Source organism: Siphateles boraxobius, unplaced genomic scaffold (genome assembly GCF_051911475.1).
Source record: "Siphateles boraxobius isolate OS27281-9 unplaced genomic scaffold, OSU_SipBor_1 65, whole genome shotgun sequence".
Lineage (NCBI taxonomy): Eukaryota > Metazoa > Chordata > Actinopteri > Cypriniformes > Leuciscidae > Siphateles > Siphateles boraxobius.
In genome coordinates, this window is record NW_027509192.1 from 7,618,411 (window position 1) to 7,629,935 (window position 11,525).

Sequence of the window (11,525 nt, forward strand, 5' to 3'; positions counted from 1 at the left end):
TTACTCTGCTGTGGACCGTTATATATATTGATATTTGAAGCTATACCAATCATGATTTTTCTTTTTCACTGCCTCAGCATTAGTTGACTGCCAACTTCATTAATGCCGATCTCCTAGAAAGATTCAAGATTCCTCAAGATCACCGCTATTGATGACAAACCTATTGGAAATGGCCTAGTTCAAGCCATCATTGCTGCCATTCAACTACAAGTGGGACAATTGCACAAAAACAGGTAGAGTTTTATATTGTCCAGTCCCCTTGAAACCCCATTATTCTTGGCTATTAGCCCTCCACAATCCTGACATCTCTTGGTCTGAAGGAGAACTCCGCCTATGGTCAAGAACCTAGACTACATCTGGCCTGCCAAACATTTTAGTCCTCGTCAAGCAAGATGGCCACTGTTCTTCACATGATTCAACTTTACTGTCACGTATCAACCTGGAAGCAAGATCGGCAAGGCTGACACCTTGTCACGTATCAACGAAAAAGCTCAAGTGAACCTTTCCAACTCTCACATTCTTGACCCTTCTATAATTGTTGCATATCATGGAATATCATGACGGACATCGAGAATGCCCAACAACCTGGCATGGTTTGCACTGACTTCCCTGCAGGTAAACTCTTTGTGCCTTACCACTCTGTGATTTACCCTATTGCTGCTATTAAAAATCCCTTTGCTCTCCCCAAGTCTGTTATGTTATGCTATTACTGTATATTAATATTTTTTTATTTATTTACCATATGGAGCCTTAAATTTAAGATTAAACCTTTCAATGCATTTTTTCGTTTATTACAGCTTCATATAACTCTCTTTTTATTGTGCTACACACTTTTGATATGAAATATGGCTTGATATTTTGAAGCTATACCCACCACACTGACGAGCCATCAGAAATATTATTTTTTATTGATTTATGAAGTCTGGTCTAAACTCAGTATGGCAAGATTTGAACATTTTTCAGTATACTTTCACAAATAAAAGGCCTGTTATTTTGGGACAGAATTTATTGAATACAACTTTAGAAAAAACTGTCCATTTTCTTCATACATATACTGAACAAAATTATAAACGCAACACTTTTGTTTTTGCCCCCATTTTTCACGAGCTGAACTCAAAGATCTAAGACTTTTTCTATGTACTCAAAAGGCCTATTTCTCTCAAATATTGTTCTCAAATCTGTCTAAATCTGTGTTAGTGAGCACTTCTCCTTTGCCGAGATAATCCATCCACCTCACAGGTGTGGGATATCAAGATGCTGATTAGACGGCATGATTATTGCACAGGTGTGCCTTAGGCTGGCCACAATAAAAGTCATTCTAAAATGTGCGGTTTTATCACACAGCACAATGCCACAGAAAAAGTCTTAGATCTTTGAGTTCAGCTCATGAAAAATGGGGGCAAAAACTATAGTGTTGCGTTTATAATTTTGTTTAGTGTATAATATATTAAAATAATATATTGTAGTGTGTCCTCAGAGATTGTAAGGATGTGATTGGAAAAATATGCTTTTGTAGATGCTTTCTACAATAAGATGTTTTTCAGATGGTTTATGCCTCTATATTGCCTAAAACATTACATTGAATATATCCTGAACACAATTCAAATGCAAACATGCGATCTCAAGGATAAAATGGTATCCCTCTTCCAGAGGTGTAACATATTGGTACTTATTTAGACCAAAACTAATGGGGAGGTGGAGGGGGACTTATTATGTAAGTTTGAAAGTTGGTTTCACAATCACTTTTTGACAGATTAACCATTCTTATTTAACCATTCAACTTTGCTGCTGAGACAAGAGAGAGATTTTTATGAGTAATTTTTAGGGATGCACCGATACCACTTTTTAAGGGTCGAGTACGAGTACCGATATTTTTTTCCTGGTACTCGCCGATACCGATACCGATGCCTGTTGTACTGGGGGTTCTCGTTTTATGTGGCAATTTTCTAAGAACAACACAATGAGACTAATGAACATATCAGCATCTTTATTTTCAACAACTTAAATAAACTTAAAAAAATAATTCATTCTTATTGTGCTTATCACAAATTTTCAAAGCCCAAATTTCACAGAGTCCAATAACCTCCAAAGGGCAAAACCAAGGACATAATGAATGTAAATTTTACCTGCCTGTCACAAAGTTGTCAAAATGCTAAAGAAATCACAGACAACAAGACAATCAAATTTGTCATAAAGTGCCAAAGAAATCACAGAACAAATGTTTAACATAACACTGAGTAACAATGTAATCACAGCCGAAAGTGTAAAGTGAAATATTAGAGTGTACTATTAAATCTAGCAACACTATAACTGCAGGAAGAGTGTTTATAAGGATTAAGAAATATAAGCTGAGGATATACGTGAGGTATCGGTCTTTGGTATCGGGGTATTTTTACGAGTACGAGTACAAGTACATGAGCTTGGTATCGGGCCCGATACCGATACTGGTATCGGTATCGGTGCATCCCTAGTAATTTTCTTTGATCTTTTATTCTAATTTAAGCAAATGGTCTCAGAGGATAAGCTAATATAGAAGTTCTATGCTCACACAAGTTCAAACAAGCCAATGCCGTACACATTTTTTCTGGTGATGAAAGACAGAAAGAGACAATAGTGCTGTGTTCAAAGGAAATGACATAAGTTGGCAGTAATTACAAAAAGAAACTTAACTGAGCTATAAAGCAAAAGTAACTCGATGCCATTATAAAAGATGCTGTAGAAGTTATGCTGTGTAGCAGTCGGTAACTTAAAAGAATAATCACCCAGAAATTTAAATGCTGTCATGATTTGACAAAGAATGAATCATTTCTCTCATTGAATAAAAGTGGTCTACAGTAAATGATTTGTATGAATCATACTGTCCTAGCTCTAAAATTCAATTCACTGACTAAATAATCTAGGTGATAAGTAAATAAAGGTATGTTTTGGAAGGTTCCTCACTTTAGGTAGAGCACATGCTTTTATGATGCTTTTACTTCCTTTTTAAGGTTTGAAAGAAAGTAGTATGTCATATTGGAACAAAATATGAGTTTCATTAAAGAATTACCCTTAAAGAATAAAACGTCCTGTACTGCACAATCATTTATCATATTTTACTTTGCACATTTAGTTATGTCATTAAGGAAAATTATTGGATGCTACATTCCATTCCATAATTTGAATCGATACACTTGTGGTTCCATGAAATTGTTTTTCCGTAACAGATAGTATGCACAACAGTGCTGGGCACAGAGTCAGGAAAATCTTTCTTTCTTCTTGTGTCATTGTTCAATGATGAAGTACCTATACCTCCAATTGGATTAAAACTAAGGTAAGCAGCACAGCATCTTGTCATAATTTAATGAAACGCACAAAGCAAGTATTTATGCACTTTCAGACAAAAAATCTTAAAATATTTCCCTTTTGGGGTACAACAGCTTGTCACTGGGGCAGTACCCTTAAAAGGACATCTTTGTACTTTGCATATTTCATATAGTGAAACTATATACATAAAGTTCCTTAAGCCTGTTTTATGCTTCTGCGTCGAATCGACGGCGTACCCCCGCAGACCCCTCTGCGCCGCCTCGAACCCCTCCGCCGTAGCTCGACGTGCACCTCGAAAAAATTTTAACTACGCGTCGAGGCGACGTAGACCACAAGGGCTGTGATTGGTCAGATGCACCGCGATGCAACTCAACCTGACGCAGAACCATAAAACGGCCACGACGCCGTAGGAGTGACGGTGTAGCTACGCCGTGGAGTTGACGCAGAAGCATAATGAGGCCTATAGAGTACCAGTACCCCTAAAGGTAATTTTTTTTTTTTTTTTTTTTTTTTTTTCTGACAGTGTGGGTGCTTCTTCGAATCTGGGCCCTTATTTGAAAATAAAATCTCTTATCTCACTTTTTACACTCTTACTAGTTTCATTTGTCCACTTGCAATGCATAAAATATATTTAATCCGCCAAGACCAAACATTTCGTTTACATTAATAAAACATTTTATAAACTATCCCAAGAGTGACTGAAACCCCTTTTTTCATTATTTGCCTAATTATTATATATATTATTAAATGTTATCATTTAGATTTTTGTATTTTTAGAGAGATCACAAAAACACATAAATACTGTTTTAAGCATCTTATAATGCAAAGACAAATGTTGAAATCTGCTAATTGTAATAAAACTCAACTGCTAGGACATAAAAATTGCCATAAAACTGAAGCTGAAGAAACACCCATAAATGTTTCCTTATTGAGAGCCATTACATTGTGGCAAGCTTATGAATAATAGACTACAACAAAATGTTTTTACTTTGTAAAACGATTTAGAGGGTATTAGTGAGAATCAAAAAGAAAAAAGCAAGCATAAATCTCAAACAAAACACCATTCCCATTTGCTTTTAAAAAATAGGAAAAGAGTTTCTCATGCAATTGGAAATTTGCTTCACTTGTGCTTTACTGGCTTCCATTTGGGTTTGTTTATTGTTCCTTGGCTGCATTAGGCCAAATTCAATAGATTATGAAGGGAAACATTTCATCATTTACGGTGGGAGAAATTGCTTTTATTGCTGCACACAGTTAAAATGAAAACAAAGAATACAACGCACAAAAATTGTTGGGCCTGCACAAATATGTCTGGCTTAAGAGGCCAGATATGTAATCATACATTCATAAGGCATCCAAGCAAGAAGGAAGAACTTAGTAAAGGTGATTATTAGTAAAGAATTGCATGATATATATATATATATATATATATATATATTTATTTTTGCTCCAATATGAAATACAAGCTAAAAGTCTGCACACAGTGTGTTTTGCCAGAACCTCCCTAGTCCTTTCAAGGCAGGTGGAGTTATCTGAAGCGAATGAGTAATGATTGTTGGCTCCCATCACAAACCGACTGCAGATGTGTTTCTTTAGCAGGGGTCACCCTGTATAAGTGAGTGCAATATAGCAAGTCACATAGGAGAAGATTTTCACTTATATATGTATATGTATGTATGCTTAGGTTTAGACCATGGTTTAAACTATGGCGCTTGTCCTAGAAAAGTTAAAATTTCATCCATTTATTTATTTATTTTTGTAACAGGGTTGGAAAATATGGGCTAGTTTGTTAGGGCCAAATGTTGGTTATTAGCTATAATTTCCCATAAATTAAAGATAAATATTTGTTCGATGATTTTTTTCTTACAATAACATGGCAGGGTTGGGTGTTTATAGCTAAAATTGTCAGAAGTTTGTGTAGAAATTGACAAAATGGAATGTGATTGTTTACTTGTCTCCATCATGCTTTGGCAAAAGTAATCTTAGTTTTTCTTGAAACAAAAGATTGTCAAAAATATCCCCTTGTTGTATGATTTTAATTGTTAGATACAGTCATGAAGGTCAAAATCTCTGAGGTGGAAGGGGCCAAATTTACCATTTTAAGGGGGGAGCCAGACATTTCATGTGTTTACTGTAAAACTAGCTACTTTTCATGCTAGGCTAATTTTAAGTTAGATTTTAAAAAGACAAAAAAGTTTACAGTGACAGTTATCTTGCCGATGGCCAGGGAACAGACATTTCTCACTTAAAAATAAAAGGCCAAGTGTCAATTTGGCATACATTAGCTGTGAAGTGCAAGAAATATTTTGTTTCAGTCGACCAAATTAATATACACTCAAACACCATGGAATTTGCATATATATTGGATGAGCCTGCAAAACTGTCCAATTATGACAAAGTATTTTTTTAGCATCATTATTTGGTCGATTTATGCACAAAAGCTTAATCAGGATATTGTCTCCTGTTGCCATGGAAAATATTTGGCAAATGAGGACCGTTGGCATTCTTGAAAAAGATTCAGTGACATATTATCATATAACATTCCGACGCTGAGCCAACCCAATACTGATGTGAATTAATAGCATAATACATTTGAATTAATTTTTTTTTTTTGTCTTTAGGGACAAGACGGTGCTTCTGGGAATCTGCCCAGCGCCCACAATCCGGATTTAATTAAAAGTCTATTCTCCATCTGATATCTAATACACATTTAACCATGTCTGTTTGGTTTGCAGGTTTGATTGGTCTTCCATCCAGTCTTTTTGTTTGTTTCTGCATGATTCCATGCTTCATTGAGATGGATTATTCTGCTCTTCCTTCAGATTCTGGTATTTTGTTTTTTCTCTTACAGAATTTAGATTAAAATGATAAAGTATGTGTGCATTTTTTAGTTTTACTTGTCGAGTAACAATGTTAAAACTCTGACATGCTCAAAGCTCATTTAAAATTTTGTTTTAGAAAGGGTATATTTCATGTTGACTTTTAAAGAACTTAGTCCGGAAAGGCAATTGAAGAGCAAAATGTCTCTCTAAATAAAAATGGCACTAAATAATTTTTTTTTTTTCATAGGACATTGCTTAGTAAGTCTACTGCAAATCCAGGGAATTTGGCACGAAAATTCATCAAATGTACTAATGGAGGTGATGTGCTCTTCAAAGTACGTGCTTTTTCTGCTGTCAGTGTATTTTCCTTGCAGTTATCTGCTCAACACAATTTGTGCCATTTGTACGTGCCGTACATCGTTTACATTACTGCCTTGACGCTTCATTTCTCTGAAGAATCTTTCCATCTTACCCTGAACTGCCATTATATGGCAGGCCATTTAGAAAAATGATGCATGAGACAAAATACTTGCAAACTGACAGTACACATAACACGAAGTGCACCTTGTTTATTAGATAAGTGTCCTTGTGTACTATGTGTATGCATATATACAGTATATATGCACACACACATATATATACATATTCACACATACACATACATATACATAGTATATTTTCAAAGGGTGAAAAATGAGTAAAGATCTGGCAACCCCATTGCTGGTACTCCATGTTTCTGTTGTGGTGTTAATATCCACTCTGATGTCTGATGGAATCAACACTTAAGCTTTGGCCCTTGTTGTATGTTAGAAGTGTGTCCTGGATCAAGATCGCACCAAAGTGTACTTCACGAGCCGCTGAGTGATCATTCATTTTCTCTTCCCTTGTCGGTTGCAGTTGCACGCAAGCCTCACTTTTGAGTTAAGTGTCATCCTTTGGCTGTGTTCTACTGACCCTCGAGTCATCTAGAGTCTCTAGACTGTGACAGGAAAAGGTCTCAGTAGAACTACTGTGAACATAGGAGTTTAAAAGCTATGTTTTTTTTAGGAGTTGAAAAGCTACTTTTTTTAACCATTCAATATGTTATATCGAAGCGACCTTGGGTTGTTTGACCTTGGACCCATAATTTTGCATTACTCTCCTCTTATATGTCATTTAAGCAGTATCACATGTTTATTTAATTGGCTTTAAATGGCTTTTAAATTGATGTTTTTAATACAAATACTTTACTCTTACTCTCAGTGGCTGCGTGAAAACGTCCTAGTACCGATCCAAGAATGACAAATGACTCTTATGAACTGGTTCTTTTTAGTGAATCAAATACGTGCAGGCCACCAGTGTAGCACGATTCCTGAAACGAATGACTTTCATGAGTTGGTTCTTTTGAAGAATGGTTCAGAAAGACAAGTAATTGGAGAGAGAATTTGGTTCATATGTTAGCAAACTGGACATTATACAATTACACCAAAAAGAATCGGAATTGAATCAGAAAATCCGTGTTGTTTCACATTTTTTTGTTTTATTATTTATTTAGCTCTTCAGTTATAGCTTATGGTATTATTTCTAAGAAAAAGTATGATTGATTGTCAGTAAAACTAACCTCTCTTAAAATATATGGTAAAAGTTCAAAAAGTTCTTGCTTTATCTGCGCAGGCTTATGCAGTTAGTTAGAATTAATAAAATTGAATTTGAGTCATATTTCCTCTCCAAAGCACATTCAAATTCAAGAGATACTATTTGCTTTTCCAGTCATAATGGACTTTGATTGTATTCTGCTGCTTGGAGTCACAAACACAAAACGAAGCGAACGGGGGCAGCACGTCTACTTTCATTCAGAATATTAAATCTTTCTGAACACAATACTAAAAGCAGTGTCTGCAGACCTCGTTTTTTTCTTTTTCTTTTGTAACGTTTCATACAAAGTGGCTGTTTTGGCAAAAGGAAATAGCCTATGCCCTTTCTTTTTTAGATAAGAGGTAATTACAGTGGTTTGGACAAGGCCGGCACTGTCGGGCGATTTCAGAGCACAAAACGGGCAAATTAGAATACACACAAAAGTGCTACTGGGATTTCAGATTACAGGTGGTCTTGCACATAACCGCATTATTTGATGATGCATTGTTTCATGAAGTATTTTGACAGTGGAAAGAGCATGCTTGCATCCCATTTTTCTGTTCTGACATTATGTCCAAGCTCTTTTATCATAAATTTTGGGTTTCAAAACCCCTGTTTTGGTTCTTTTAAATGGTTGGTAGCTGCTCCGTCCTTTCTTAAAACCAGCTTTCTGGAGGCAATGATATTTATTAGCTTTTAAACACTAATACGATGTTTAAATTACATCCAGAGCTCATTATTCTGACACATGGTGCATAAAAAGGGAATTTCTGAAGCAGTTTCTTCAGTGATCGTATTAGAGTACATTAAGCTCCAATTAAACAGGAAGGCAAAATCTAGCGTTGTTCACTATGACATCATTTGGACTCGATTTGCTCTGAACATCAGAATTCAACAAAAGAGGCTTGCATTTACAGCCCATTTTAAAACAATTGAACTGGATTTATGGGGCCTTTAAATTGCTTGCAGCTTTTTAAAGATGTTTTAGCAGCGTCATAAAAGGCACTCTCGCAAATAAGAAAAAATAACTTTGGCTGGGAAATGCAGTATTAAGCTTTTTATTGGCTTGTTACGGTAGTTTCCTCGCACCCTTTTGTTGTTTTGTATTTAAAGAATAGTTTTCTCTCATGTTGTTCCAAAACTGTTTGACTTTATTTCCTTAATATTGCATGTAATGGGAGTGAATTAATCCAGTCAATTCAAAATGATGTATATACACTGTAAGAAAAAAAGTTGCTGCCTAAATTTTTTAAGTATAATCAACTTGGATGTTTAAGTCATTTCAACTTAAATTGTATTAAACTGACTTAAAAAAAATTAATCTTGTATAAAAACTTAACTTATTTTGATGAGTTAAAGCAATGTAAAAACATGTTGTCATAACTTATTGATTTAAATGAATTGGTCAATCAGTTCATAACATTTCACAAATGATTTATTTACAAACTCACTGAATCAAAGATCAGTTGCACTAACAGCTCACTGTAGGGGACATTTAAGTCAAATTTCAATCAGTTTCTCACACAAAGCTATGACTTGGAATATAACAAATACTGTAGATCACACAACCACTTTTATGATATTTTTATGAACCTTTTTTGTCTTTTTATATCTTGACAGTCTCTGAAATTCACTTGAATTAAGAAAAAAATATTATAGGGGTGATCGGTCATTTAAAATTCTTTTTGGTCTGGCTCAGAATTACTTCAAAACTGTTTGTTGAATTACCATTGTGTATGAAATGTGCTATATAAATAAACTTGCCATGCCTTGCCTTGTTTGAATGGAAACTTTGCTTGGAGTTAAATGCTGCTTATAGTTTAAAAACTACATTCATTTCTCATGCCATTTTTCATGAGTGCAGACAGTGTACTGAAATTAATTTTTAGATTAACTTTGATTAGAAATTTATTTTAAAGACAATTTAGAGAAGGCTCCATCCATTCACAATAGATAGTCGGCAGCGTAAAGTAAAATAATGACTCTCTTTCTAAAATAGATGAATTTATCATTGTCAAAGGACCTTAGTTTTGTCATGCTTTGACCTCGGTATTTGTTGTTGACAGTCTGAAATGATGATTTGGATGAGAAACAGCAGACATTGGCCCTATCTGTCACTGCACATTTATGCCATGCTTGGTTGCATGCTTGTACTGCAGTTTTACAAGGCCATCTGAGGAAATAATACTTTTTTTTAAAAAAATGTTTTTATGGGTTAATGTCTAATGTTGTTTGTCAGGGCAAATACCACCATCTGTGACACAAATTGCACTAACCTTTTCCCAAAAGCTATTCTCATACATCTATGATTCACAGTTAACAAAATCTATGAATCATGTTATATCTTGCAAAATAACTGCAGGAATGTTTTCGACAAATAAAAAGTAGCATGCATGAATTATTTTGTACAGAAATCCTTTTTTTTTGGAACCAAGCTAACCACCTTCCTTTTTCATAGTTCAAATTTTTTTTGCCCAGACAAATGGGCACAAAATATCTCAGTTTTTTTTTTTCTTCTGAACTGTAAAAATTATTTTTCAAAGTTGTAAATAACAAAGATTATTGAAATAGTTTTTACAAAAGGATTTCACATTTAATTCAGTCTGTTACTTGGACAGTTACTCAAAATGTATGAGTGAAAATTGTTTCAAAGTAAATATTATTGCTGTTTTATAAAAGAGATTAAAAAAGGTCAGCAACAATTAGTGCTGTCAAATCGATTAATTGTGATGAATCACATCTAACAGTTCATCTAAGTTTGTAAATATATATATGTGTATATATATATATATAGGGTGTTAGGGATGAATCACACCTAACAAAAGTATATACTGTATATAGTTTTACACACACACACACACACACACACACACATATATATATATATATATATATATATATATGTGTGTGTGTGTGTGTGTGTGTGTGTGTACGTGTAAAACTATATACAGTATATACTTTTATGTTAGGCATGATTCATCGATTTGACATCATAGCAAAAAGCTAATTGGCTGAGAGTGTCAGTGACATGTATGCTACTTATTATATAAATTCTATAAATAAAAAAAGTATTACAACAAATATATATGACAACATCAAAACAGAAATGAAATAGACTGGAAGGCACTCAAAAATAACATTATTTTAGACAAAACATTTTTATCATTTGTACATGAATGCATTTCTCAATGCAATTCCTATTTTTAATACAAGGCAGTGAATCCTGTCAAAAGGAAATGTTACTTTTGCTCTGAGACTGCTTAGGAACAAGCTTTGAAAGACTTTGAAAGGTCAAGGAGAATAAGTCATTACAATATGAGACGAGACTCTTCTGTTCATTTTATTTAACTGAAGTCTCCAGGTTCTGAAAACTCCTTCAGTAATCTGTGCTGAACTGTGTTCCAGTTGTCCAGGCTACATCTGCGCCATTTCCCAGACGGAGTTTTTATCAAAGGAATAGAGCCAGGATTTAAATTTCAAGACAGAAAGTACAAAACACCTTGTAAATCAGCTACAACGAAAGTCTGAAACCATCATCTACATGATATGCCAATTGAGGTAAGAGAAAACGCAGACCTCATGGTCGTTCTTTACAGCTACACCTACTAATTATCAAGGGAAGGTTTCAGGATGGAGGGTGTTTCAGGAGAAATGGGCATATGGACTTTCTTTGCATCACTTGACTCTAAGTCAATTAGAATGCTACTAAGAGAAAAAGTCCCCAGCACAGTACATTAGCTGCCAGTGATTTGAACATTTATCACTTTAGGACAAGAGGCCACTGCG

General features: G+C 34.7%; 1 long non-coding RNA gene across 2 annotated transcripts; it reads left to right on the top strand.

Annotated features, from left to right (window-relative positions):
• Positions 1-343: 343 nt before the first annotated feature.
• LOC143720430 (uncharacterized) lies at positions 344-11,525 on the top strand. Of its 2 annotated transcripts, none has more exons than XR_013196559.1 (4): positions 344-615; positions 6,039-6,131; positions 6,373-6,460; positions 11,101-11,525. It is a non-coding gene; the product is annotated as an uncharacterized LOC143720430 (long non-coding RNA). The 2 variants fall into 2 exon arrangements; XR_013196558.1 differs by having other exon boundaries at positions 6,373-6,443.